A 14161-nucleotide genomic window follows, 5' to 3' on the forward strand; every position below is an offset into this window, starting at 1 on the left:
TCATTGTCTATAGGGAAGATTACAGCACTCTCCATCCCAAGGTGATCTGCAGAGCTGGCAAGATGATTTGTAATAAATCGCGCAAGTCATCAATCCGTTTCCTACTCCTGCTTATTGTAAATTCAGGGTTACGGGCCGGCTAAGCTATTTCGGTACCATCGGGAACGAATAATTTGAGTAACAAAATAGAAATGTAAAACCGCAGTATTGACAGTAAATAGAGTGCATTCAATGAAACTGGAACACAGTAAGGTGGATTTAGAGCCACGGAAGTACACAAAAGGGTGGCTTGCACTGGTTCAAGCCTCTGCCCTTTCCACCGCCTTGGCCTAAGTGCCTTTATTTCTCCCGTTAGGTGTCTAATAGGCGCAACATAATCGCTTTGCTGCCCAGAGTTAATGACCAGGGGGCATGATGAGAGTGGAGATACTGTCAATAAAGGGCAACTTTTCAAACAGTTCTGTACATTTTGTAAGGTCTGCTCATATCTTGACAGCCGGCTTTGTCATTATCTGTGTTTCCTAGAATTCTGGCATGTCACAGTCTACACAAATTGTTTTATTGTTGCTACTTTAGGAGATCAAGGATGTAGTCAAAGCATTTTTTTTTTACAAGTACATGAGACAGCAGGCATTTCATATGTGTAGCTGACCATCCTAGTGTGTTATGTGGATACTGCTGGCTTCATTCAGGAGTGTTTCATTTGGTTTCTTTGTTGCGCAAGATGCAAAATAATTGATGAAAAACTGTGGGAAGCTTACGAGATCATCACAGTACTTGTTCAGATTAAGCAGTGAATTAGAAATGGAGATGAGGGTTGTTGTTACATGTCATGTTTTCTCTCTACATTAGTGATAGCCCTACACGAGGCATTTGCTGAAATTCATACCACAGTGTCCTAATGGTATGATGTTCTGAAATTCCGTGAAATGCAGCACCAGTGTAGCAACTGAAAATAGTGTTAACTGTGTAAAATCATACAATGATGTTCCATAACATTGTGTTCATTCTGCCTTTAAGTAAAAAAAAAAAGACATAAAAAAAATAATGCAGCATATGATGGAAATGTCTATGCATAAAAAAAATAATGCAGCATATGATGGAAATGTTTATGCATAACATTTAACTTATAGTGATGTGCTATGATGTGAACTCTCGCTGTTAAAGTCCATTTGGTGTTTTGTTTGGAATCCTTTTATTTGCTCTTTCATCTGGCTAAGATGTGTTATATTAGGAGAGTTAAGTATATGTTACTGTAAAGGTGGGGGTATAGCGTGTTTGTAAGTAATCTGACATAATCAGCAATCAAGGTCATTTTCGCCAAGGTTTTTGAACATTATATTGCCACTGTTATATCCACTTTGTTAGTGAAATTAAAAAAAAAAAAAATTAGTGCCTACTTGTATTTATTTATTTCTGGGAATTAAAAGGTTACAAATCATGTCCTGTAAATTGCCCCTTCTCCTGTTTGTGAGCCACTTTCCATCCAAAGGTCTGTGCATGTCACTGCTGAGGGAGGAAATGCGTCCTTCTCCCTCGACTTAATGTTACAAATGATCAAGCTAGAAAAATGAATTTAAAGAGAGAGAATCCAAGAGAGAGTATGAAGCCTAATAGAACATCATCAGAATTCCTAAAGAGTTGTGTGAGAATAGCTTAGTTGTATCCCGATTTTAAGCAGGTAGTCTAAGGACGTTGGTGTAAACAGGTTTTGAAGTCAGCAGCACAGTCATATTGACAATTTTCAATGTGACAGGCCGCCTCTGTATTTGATCCATCTGAGGTGTGATGTGATCACTGTGCTTGGTCTGAGTCAGGACTCTAGTGGATGCATTTTAAAGTACTTGTACTCCGTTGATACTTCACGAAGAAAGATTATTGAGGAGATGACTGCAAATGAGAGGGGAATTGAGACATAAGAAAACACTTATCACCTAAAATGGAAAGAAGAGAAAGGCCTCTGATGTTATTTAAGTAATAGAATGTAGTCTCAGCTACTATGGAGTAATATTTCAAGTAAAATTAAATAAATAGTGGAAATTAATAAATGTATTTTGAAATTTGACAATACATAAATAAAAGCACAATGATGTGTAAGCATAATTAAATATCCTGAAATATACCCTCACCAAACAAATTATTAGGAACACTAAGTAATATCCTCCACTGTCTCAGTTCCTTGTGGCATGGATTCCACAAAATGATGGGAACGTTCCTTTGAGATTCTAGTCCATGTTGACCTGATTGCATCACTCAGTTTCTGCAAATTAATCAGCACATTCATACTGCGAATCTCCCACGTCCCTAAGTTGTTCTGTTGGATTCTGATCCAGTGACTGGGAGGGACACTGAAGAACACTGAAGTCATTGCCATGAAATCAGTTAGAGATGACCCTTGCTTAGTGACGTGGTGTGTTGTCATGCTGGAAGTAGCCATCAGAATATGGGTAAATTGTGGCTATGAAGAGATGTGGAGACCATTTAAATAGGCCATTTGTATTCAAGTGACGATAGAGTGGTATTAACAGGCTCAAAGTGTGCCAGGAAAACATTCTCCATAGCACCAGCACCACCATCCTGGAGGTGCATGGATTCATACTGTTGGTGACACAATATTACCCTACCTATGTGTGCCTCTGCAGAAATTGAGATTTAGCAGACCAGGCTACATTTTTCCAGCATTCACCTTTCCAGTTGTGCTGAGCCTGTGCCGAGCCTGTGCCCATTCCAGCCTCAGCTTTTTGGTCTTTGCTGACAGGAGTGGAACCTAACATGGTCTTTTGCTGCTGTAGCCCATTAGTCGTTAAGGTTCAACATGTTGTGCATTCTGAGTTGCTTTTCTGCTTGCCAAAGTTGTACTGAGTGGTTATCTGAGTTACAGCAGCCTCCCAGTCGGCTTGAATCAGTCTGGACATTCTTCTCTGACCCCTCATCAGCATGGTGTTTCTGTCCTCACAACTGATCCTCACTGGATGTTTTCATACCATTGTGAGTAAACTCTAGAGACTGTTTTGTGCTTTAAAGTACCAGGACATCTTCAGTTACAGAACAACTCTAACCAATGTGTCTGGCACCAACAATCATGCCATGGTTGAAATCCCTGAGGTCACATTTTATTTCCCTCATTCTGGTGTTTTAATTTGAACATTAACTGAAGTTCATGATATGTATCTACATGATTTTATCCATTGTGCTGCTGCCATATGATTGGCTGATTAGACAAATGCATGGATGGACACGCCCAATGACTGTATGTATTTGTTGCTTAGGTCTTCGTTTATTTCTTTCAATAACATGAAAACTGTGGACTGTGTTTTTCACCCATTAAGACTGAGAGAGTGGGCTCTAGTGAATACTTTGTTTTGATTGGTTGAATCATTAGTAGAGGAGTGTCGCAGCCTAGCAACTTTGCATACGTCCGTGAGCCAGCAGATTCCCAATACAAGCAAACTACAGCTCAGAGTTGTAACTTTGCTCATGCAATGGCTGGATGCCTGGAGCTAGCATTGCCTACTTGAACCGGGACACTGATGATGATGCATTACAACAGGGGATGGAGCAAAACATGCAAAGTGCTTTTATTGTCCGAAAAATGTTTAAACAAAAAATTAAGTGCAGTGCAAAAGTCTTCATAAACGGTGCTCAGTGAGGAAGTAAAAATTCAAATAAATAAGCCAATAAACCCAACTCAATGTTGAAATCAAAAGGATAAAACTGGGTCCTTCTTAACCTGAGCCTCGGTGCCTCTCTTTCTTTCCCTTAACCCCAGCTCACCCTTTAGGTCTCTTAGCTGGGAGCTGAGACTGTAGCATGCATGGTCAACCCCTAAAAGTTTGCGCTCCAGCTACCACAACCAGTCACCACTGGGGTGCCCAATCCTGGATCCTTTGTCCCACTGCTGTCCTACAGAATGCTGAAGGACAGCTGGTCCTTTTCCCTGGACACACAGCAGGAGCAATCTGCCCCCAGACTGCTGTCCGCTCAATCCTTGTGGGTCCACCTCCCAACCACCATGACTCCTTTCCACTGTGCCTGCTCCCATTCTCAGTCTCTTCTTTGATTTTACTCTCTTCATTTTGTTTACTCCTACTCTAGGCTCCCAATTTGTACTCCTACAGCCATGGCATCCTAAATTAGGTCCCTCAGAGTGCTGATGTGGAATAGCTGAACTAATCAAGCAATCAGCCTGCCTCCACAGCAGATACCATACAATCACACAGCTCCACATTCTTGCACACCTACCATGAGCTTGAGTGCTCTATTTTTATTTAAACACACACACACACTGCCACAGACCCCTAAGTGCGCTTTACCACAGTTCATCTGTGGTGGACACAAGTGAAAGAAAAAGTTGACCAGGATTACTGCAGATTTACGGGAGTCTGCATATGAGCTGACAGCAGTTAGTTTAGCATTTCATGGCCAAGACTTACTTGTACTCTACCAGTGATTCTCATTCAAAATGCAGTACTCGCTAGAGCCTACATTCTCAATGTTGATTTGTAATGACCGTTTTCATTTCGAGGCATATTTTATGTTGCGTGCCATCACGCTTAAATAAATACATGAGGAAACAGTTAAATATATAAAAAAAAACAGCAAAAAAGTATGCTGTATTTCATGACCCATTTAATTGTTTATGCTCACATATCATATTTATTTATTTTTGTCCAAAATATTCCTCCATAAACTACTACATTTACTGTGGTGAGAGTTTACTCTTTTGTACACAATTTTGAGCCTTTTTTTAGCAGTAGACCCATACCCATATGTGAGGTTAAGGAGAATTGTACATGTTTTTATTATGCGTTTTAAATGTTAATTAACATGTTCCAGGAACTGCTTTAAAAAGAACAATCTCTTTCACTTATGCACACTGTTTAGTTCTCTTTGTAAGCATTTTTATCCTTTATTGAAAATGGTCCCTTTCATGTATGTGCCTAAAACTTTGTCTTCTACACCTGACTCTTTCCCACTGTGGCCCTGTGATACAGCAAAACAGTTGATTCATTTTATATATTATACAATACTGTGTTTAGCTTTTTTTTTTTTTTTGTTTATAAATTTTATTTACATTTCAGTTGTTTTCTCTTGAAATTAATGTTGTAAAAATATAGCATAATGTCAGTTTTGGGAACATTATTTTTAGTAGAATGATTATGCTGCATGTCTGTAGCATCTTGACACTGGATAGGAGAGTCTGCATGCCTTCGTGACCAGGGGCCTCATACGTAACGTTGTGCATAGAATTCACACTATAACATGACGTAAGCACAAAAGCAGAAATGTGCTGTGGACATGACCCGGACACAGACAGGCGGACATGTTGTTTTTCACCACCACACGTTTTATTTACACATATTTACAATAATACAGTCACTCAGATCCAGTCCATTAGTGCACAAAACCCCAAACACTCTCAGTCCTGGCCACAAATGCCTTTCTTCGGGCCGCTTCCACACCTCTCCTGTGCTTCGTCCTTCCGCCTCCCGACTCCAGCACTGAATGAATGGAGACAGCCCCTTTTATATGGTTCCCGGATGAGCACCAGGTGTTCCCGGCATTCCTCCCCTGGCCACGCCCTAGCGTGGCGGAAGTGCCGGCAGCTCCCCGGGTATCTCCCAAAGTCTTCCAGGAAGTGCTGGGGCAACAGGTCCCCAAGGCATTGGGGCGCCTCCTGGCGGTGATCACGGGCCCCTACAGGGTAGGGCTTCCATGCCCTTAACCCGTGGCCCCCAAAGCAACCAGGAAGGCGGCCCCCACGTGATCCAGGGTGGGTTTTGACCCTCTTCCGGTCCCTCACGGCGTCCCGGCCGGGTCGTTGCCCCTGGCATCCCTGACAGTGCTTACGCACAAAAATATCCAGATGCGTAAATCTGTGCGAACGCCAGCATCCACGTTCTTCTGCTACATAAATCCTGGTCAGCGTGAAAATTAATGCACATGCACGTGCCTTCTGCCCCACCCCAACTCCTCCCAGAATTACGCCTCTTTGAATATGCAAAACAATATAAATAGCCCTTAAGCTCAGTGTTCTGTGAAAAGGCAATGGCAAAAGCACCGGGGGAAATAGAATTTCAGTAAATACCAAGTGGAGGCAAGGAAAAACTTACTATTTGTTGGTTTAAACAGTGGTATAAACAACAAAAGGAAGTTGATCGAGTGACATATCGTGTCGGAGAAACTCGAAAGCTCAAGTTCACACAGTCGCACAGTGCCCGAAATAAAAAAGAAGTTGTCACATATCAAAGTCGCCGTGAAAAGGCGAGTCGTAGCCCACCATCCGAGTGTCATATGAAAGCTTATTAGGGTACAGAGAAAAAAAAAAGGCACATAGTGGGGAAAAAAGCATGAAATGTCAACTTTAATCTCGAAATTTCCACTTTAATCACGTAGTTTATATTGTCATTAAAGTAGAACATCATAAACTTCATCTTAAAATTGTTTAATTTACTAGTTTCTCAAATCCCATTGTAACTAAAGTAGCACGTTAAATGCTTTGTTTTGTATTTGATCTTCTATGTGCTCTATGTGTGTGAATCACTACGTGCTTCCGGGCTTTCTCTTCCTCCGACAGGACACAGAATCCATTACATTCGTGATATTACAGCTCTCTGAATAATTAAAATACTGAGATGTATACTTGATATCATTTTAATGACGATAGGAGTTAAGGCATGTTATTAAACATGGGAACACAGTGGCGCAGTGATTGTTCATGTCTCACACAAGATGCTTGCTTTGCCGTGCTCAACCTTCAATGAAATACTTTATTGTAGCAGTACTGTCTCTCTCAAATGTACTAACCCCCAATTCCTGTCCTTACTTTTTTTTCGCCAAATACCCAATCGCCATACAATCAGCTCTGTAATAAACGTTAAGCCATCTGTAAGCTTAGAACACTGATTCTTCAAAACCTTTAAGGAACATTGAAATATCTTCATAGTATGTGTTTAATTATTGTATCCATCTATCCTTCCAACGTCGTGTCAGCCCCAGCAAGAATACACCGCGAGGCAGGAACAATCCAGGAACGGCACCGTGTCCTCGCATGGTTAATTATTAACAATATAGATTATTTAAATGAAGTTAAAGTTTTATCTGATAATATAATAAACATATTTTGCTGCATTTCATCTTAAAAATGATATCGTCATCATATGTAAATACGCACTTTATAAAGTGGCTCAGGTTGTACAATATTATAACTGTATCGCAAGTTTACAGTGAGGTGATTGTACTAATAAGTACAGACAGTTCTACACGGAGGACTTGATGGACTGATTGAGTGCATTTAGAGTTCTTCAGATGAAACTGTTTCTGAACCGCGAGGAAAGGCTCTGAAGTGTTTGCCATATGAGAGCAGTTCAATAGACAGCTTGATGTGCTTGATGCTGTATACTGATAATTCTCTATCCGATCAGCTGCTGTAGATCTGTGATTCCCCACTCGGATACAGTGATATAAATACTCTGAGTGGTGCAGTGAGAGTAATATGTAAAGAGATGATCTGCTGTGGCAACCCCTAACAGGAGCAGCTGAAAGAAGAAAAAGAAGGTGCAGTGAAAGTAACAACGCTAAGGCAGCTATGGTATCTGGAATAGTTTGACCTTTCTGTGGACCATTATATTGTTACAGGTTAATTATAATCAGATGCATTAAACTAATAAACAATATGCGGTTAATTTCAGTGTATTTATAAAGTTGCGTCAGGGATGTGGATCTAAAAAAGAAAGGGTAACCACACAGGAACAGTAGCACTGCTTTGACATTGGGTGCCGCCAGCCTGCAAAACTGAGCGCAGAACTTGCGTACGACAGGGTACGAGCTACCGTGGAAATGTGCGTGGCTTTACGCCAAGTTTAGGTTTTATACAATGCGATTTGAACGTGGAAACGTTCTTATGCAACATTTTTGTGCGTACGCACCGTTTATACATGATGCCCCAGGTGTTTGACGGTGCTGCCTTGATGGAACTCTGACAGTTGAAACCTTTCTATCTTCTGTAATTAAACAGTGAAGAAGTAGGTGAGAATCACTTGCACATCATTGCCGTTGGTCAGTCTGTATATTATTATGTGATGAAAATGCAAGCACAAAGCACTTAAAATGCAATGGACAACACATCTTGCCAATATGTGTAGTGGAATAATTAGAGTACAGACTGGTTAAGAGACTTGACATGAAGCACAAAAGGATTTGATGTTAGCCTGTGGTTTTGTAGTTTCAAGTCCAACTGCTAGAATTACCCTGTCTTTACATTTTAGTTTCTGGGCATTTAACATGGTGTCAATTAAAAGTGAGAGATTTCTTGCTGAGGTGTGGTTTGTAACACCCCAGGATGTGTGTTCTCTTATTAAACACAAGTGCAGGAGCGTGATTAAAAACTTTATCACCAGGTATTGCCAATGATAAATTGTATGTTTTGTTTATTTTGAGACATCTCTTGTATGCATGTAAGGCATTCAATAACAAAACAGGAAAATATCTCCAATTTACTGATATCATTATATTCTCTAACCAACTTAGTCTAATTCAGGATTGCCAGTCTGTAAAGCATCAAGGTGGAAACCATCCCTGGTTGGAGCACTAATCCATTGCAGGGCTCAAGTGCGTGCCAACTCTGACACCGGTCCAAACTAGAATCACCAGTTAAACTAGTACTTATTGGGAGATAGGAATAAAACTGGGATACCTGGAGAAAAGCAGAGGATTTTAATAATAAAGTTTGCCCTTCTAAGGCTCTACATGTTAAGACAATACTGCTACTACGGCTATTACTATTGTATATGTCCTGGTGGACAGCAGCTACTGTATGTACCAGAAATACTCTGTGTCACCTTGTGCCATGCTCAAGTTCTGAGCAGCCAGTGTGGATGGATTCCAATGTGAACCTGCAGAATTGGTGAGCAAAGGCTGAGACATACAGGCTTTCTCCAAATATCTAAGAAGGCAAAGGTGCCGCTGACCCTCCTTGTCTGTAGCACATATAATGAATTTAATTAATCAATTGAAATACAGTTAAGTATGAGAGAATTTGGTTTTCTTAAGAACTTTGTGTGTAGATTTCCACACATTATGGCACTTGGTGAACCTTTGCAGGTTAGTTCTTTATATGAGTCGGTTATTTTTGGACATATATATATAAATAAACACAATACAAACAATCATATAGAAGCGGATTAATAAAACAACCATTTAAAACATCCCCACAATCCCATTATACACAGTGAAAGGTGGAAGAAAACAGTACCTCTTAAGCCAACTTTTTAGTGGTGGAAAACCTGATGTAGAAAGGCAGGTAATTCCAAAGCCTAGAAGCAATTACTGAGAAAGCTCTGTCTCCTCTCGACTTCAGCCGAGATCTTGGAGATATGAGGAGTAGTTGTCCAGTTGACCTCAATGCTATTGGTGCCACTTAGGGGTGAAGGAGGTCGCAGATGTATTTTGGAGTAAGACCATGCAAGGCTTTAAAAAGAAACAAGAAGATTTTAAAATCAATGTAACACCTCACTGGTACCCAGTGGAGAGAGGCAAAAATGGGGGAGATATCCTTCTCTCTAGATCCAATTAAAAATCTTGGTGCTGCGTTTTGAACCAGCTGAAGGCGCGACAGAGCAGATTTGGGCAGTCCCACATATATTATATTATATTGTATTATTATATTTTTTATATATTTTACTCAAAATTAATGAGCTATCAAGAAAAGCCCTTAATGCTGCATGCTGTTAGGAGCTGACAGATTTCAGCTACTGTAAATAACATACAAAGTTCAGTTGTTATATTGTGAAATAATTAATTTCCCTCTTTAGATGTCAGTCATTTTCTAACACGCTTAGTCCTGGACAAGGTTGTGGGGGTCTGCTCTAGCCTATCCCAGTTAGTACATGGCACAAGGCCATTGCAGGGCCTCTTTAGATGTACAGTATGATGTTCTTTTATAAATAAAACCCATCCATCTGTCCATTATCCAACCCGCTATAATAAAATGCATTCTTTAAATACCCAGTTATTGTGAATGCAAAACTGAAGGTTGCCAAAAGAGAACAGTTTGAACTAACCTTGAACAAGGAACCAATGCACTGCAGGGCACACACACACACAAGTGGCCAATTAAGAAACTCATATTAATGTAACTTGCACACCTATAGCATGTGGAAGGAAAACCAGGTACTTGGAGAAAGTCCACACATGAGTATGGTCAAAATGTGGAAAAAACAAACGGCTAGTTCCCCGGCCAGGGTTTAAACAGGGGTCTCTTGGGCTGTGAGGGGTAACCACTGTGCCGCCTGATAATTTTCTTTAACAACATTTGTAGATTTAAGATTAGAAAATATGGAGTTAACAATTAATTCACTGTTTAGAGATTACTGTAATAAAATGTATACACTGTATAAAGCGTGCTTAATTTATCGAACAATCTTACTACTGTTTAGTTATGCATTTGAGCACATTTAATGTTTTATAATTTCTACAATACAAAACTTACTTCTAAGGTGTCTATAACTGTATAATATGCCGCAGGTTTTATACATTGTTCTATAAGGCAAATGGAACCACATTAAAAATTGAAAAGTATGTTGTAACCACAGGCAAATTATAAATTTAAAAATAATACAATTTCTAAACAAAGTATATATGTACACTTTTTGTTAATGAGCTTGTTCCAGCAGTTGCACATACAAATTAAGTCTCTGCTGCCATTCCAAGGCAGAGTCCGCACAATTGTATGCAGACCCCTATAAAAGCAAATTTAGAATTGTAGGTGATCTGACAGAATCTACATCTCTAAAATGCAGCCATTATAATTTCATTAATATATTTTTAATGACATAATTAAAAATGAGTGAAAAAAATGTGAACATAAAACTAGCCTTGAAACCACTTGATTGCCAAGTTTGTCAAATTAGATATAGTTCACGGACTACTGATTTTTGACAGGCTGCATTTACGTAGTGTCGGATATCATTGTTAGTTTATGTTTGTCTAACACGTTTACCCAATGTGACCTACATAATCAGGATATAATAACATTTGTTTACTGATACTTCTTTATGGTTGAAAGGCAGACACTTTAAGCGACTTTCTTGGGGTCACACCCTGAGTCACAGACAGGAATTTAGCTGCCAGCTTTGTGCTTTAACATCCAGTGCCTTAGCTGCGAGATTGTGTGCCCAATAGACATGATAGAAGATGTTTGGGCCATTTGTAGTGCCTCCTAAATCCTGAAGTACAATTCTTAGAATATTAAATGTGACTGATTTTCTGTATCTTTAGATGTGAAAATATATTGTGAAGTTTTTTGTTAGCACTTTAATAACTTACATTTTTTGTAACAGATATATAATATAAATATTATGTGTGTTACGTCAAATACTGAGTTGCTAAACCAGCTTTGAACACATCACTCTGCATGCTGAGGCATGAATTTTTATCTGTTCTCCCTGAACTCATATCGTTTGGTAACAGAGCTAATAGATTTACTGAGGATGACCTCTCTCTAGCTCTGCACACAGCCCTGACTCATCTAGAGGGATAAGGGGCATACTTGACGATGCTATTTGTAGACTAGCTCTGCTTTCAGTACTGTTGTCCCCTTTCCGCTCATCATAAACTGCACCAGTTGGGGCCCAGCATACTACTATGTAATTGGATCTTCAGCATCCATCAGGCGGTACAGCTGACCCCCCATTTCTCCACCACCATAATCCTGAACATGGGCACACCACAAGGCTGTGTACTGAGCTCCATCCTCTACTCCCTCTTCACTCACAATTGTGTACCTCCATATACCACCAATACCATCATAAAATTTGCCGATGACACAACAGTGATTGGACCAATTTCCAATAATGACAAATTATTCTGTATAGCAGAGGTGAAAAATCTAGTGAGATGGTGCTCAGTGAACAACCTATCCTGCAATACAGGGAAGACCAAGGAGCTCATCATCGATTTCAGAAGATCACATGATGAGGATCATGCTCTAATTTTTAAAAATGGGGACAGGGTGAAGGATGTATCAAGTTTTAGGTTCTTGGGGATATATATCACTAGGGACCTTTCTTGGACAGCTAACACCATGGCACTGCTGAAGAAGACAGGCACAGCAATGGCTGTTTTTCTTAAGAATGTTGAAAAAAGCTGACCTCCCTCGACAGGTGCTGCTGACCTACTACTGCTGCACCACAAAGAGCATTTTAACCCATTGTATTTGTGTGTGGAATGTCATCTGCTCAGCTGTTGATCAGAAAGGTGTACAGTGGGTTGTGTCGAGAGCGCAGATGATTGTCGGGGTGCAGCTTCTAGCCCTGGAGGACATCTATAGCACACATTGCCTCAGGAAAGCCACCAACATCTGCATGGATTCCACTCACCCATGCCATTGTCTTTTTGAACTTCTTCCATCTGGCAAATGCTGAAGAGCCTTTCATGCATGGATCTTGAGGGTCAAAGACAGTTTCATCATATATACTGTATATATATATATGATGAAACTGTCTCTGACCCTCAAGATCCATGCATTTGCCATATTGTATGTATGCGTATATATATGTATGTATATGTATGTATGTTACCGGCATTGTATGAAATGCCTAGGCAATACATAGAATGGTGAAAATTGGACGTCAAAATATGAAACTACTAGCAAAATACCCGCGCTTCGCAGCGGAGAAGTAGTGTGTTAAAGAAGCAATGAAAAAGAAAAGGAAACATTTTGAAAATAACGTAACATGATTGTCAATGTAATTGTTTTGTCACTGTTGTGAGTGATGAGTGTTGTTGTCATATATATATATATATATATATATATTTACACACACATAAACATATATATATACATATCTATACATATACACATATATACATACATATATATCTACATATATACACATAAATACATACACACATAAATCCATACACACATACATACATACACACAAATACATATATATATACATACATACACACACACATATATAAACATATATATACATATACATACACATCTACATATATACACACTCAGCTATTTCGTATCAGTGCAATACACTGCATTTGTTAAAACGGATGACTCCCGCTCTTACGTGCAAGTCTGCGTGGATATTATGAACTATCGTATTTGTTCAAGTTCTATTTAAATTTTAAATAGAAGGAATTTTTATTTAGTCGACAGAAATATCTTTGGTAGGAATGGTAAAAACAGACAGGAATATTATTCGTGAATAAATCAACTCAAACCTTAAACAACTTATAATATTTTGCTCTCCATAAAAATATATCCTGTCTAAATTATACAAGTTAGAAATAAAGTAAACGTTAAAAGAACAAACATTCAAATTTCTTTACTCTTATGTAATTTTATATAAAAAATAAACTTAGATTTTAAATATCCCAAAAGATTTTGCTCTCCATAAAAATATATCCTGTCAAAATTATACAAATTCAAATATGAACATGCTGCATAACAAAACCTGGAAATATAAATAAAATGTGTTCCTTTCAGCAATAACAAATCAAATCATTCAGTTGTCTTTGCTCATATGTCATTTTAGAGCTGGACGCCTGGCATCTTTTTTTGGCCACAGGTTCGTTTCTGTTTGGTGTGAGGTTCTGTGTTGTGGAGATTCTAAGGATGGATTGCAGGTGCTCATCAGTGAGGCGACTCCTGTGTGCTGTTTTGTTAGTCTTTATCACTGAGAAGAGCTTCTCACACAGATATGTGCTACCAAACATGCACAAGGTTCGAGCCGCATGTAGACGGACTTTTTTTGTTCTTCAAAGTCACCAAAGCGCCGTGCAAACTCAGTGCGCAGTGCGCTCAGTTTATCAGCAAAGTGCGTATTTGGGAACACCGTAGTGACGACTTGGTTTAACATTACTTGGCAACAGGGAAAGTGGGGCAAGGTGTACTGGTGCATTTGTGTCTCCCATAAAAGCAGCTTCACTTGAAATCACTTTGTGATTGTGCACGGGTTAAAACGTCCGCTGAAGTGTCAGATTCTTATTTAATTATGCTGCTTTCTGTATCTTCTGCATTGCATTCAGGTTACCCTGATGTTTTATCTCATAGTGCCGTCTTAGATTAAATTCTGTAATTACAGCCACATTAGCTCCACAAATGAGACACACGGGTTCAGTAAACATATACTCAGCCTCC

The 14161-nt window shown here is 39.3% G+C and overlaps 1 protein-coding gene across 1 annotated transcript in view; it reads left to right on the forward strand.

The window, feature by feature from the left end:
* tbkbp1 (TBK1 binding protein 1) overlaps positions 1–14161 on the forward strand; it is a 108246-nt gene that overhangs the window by 1005 nt on the left and 93080 nt on the right. The window lies entirely within an intron of this gene.

The sequence above is a fragment of the Polypterus senegalus genome, chromosome 17 (assembly GCF_016835505.1).
Source record: "Polypterus senegalus isolate Bchr_013 chromosome 17, ASM1683550v1, whole genome shotgun sequence".
Classification (NCBI taxonomy): domain Eukaryota; kingdom Metazoa; phylum Chordata; class Cladistia; order Polypteriformes; family Polypteridae; genus Polypterus; species Polypterus senegalus.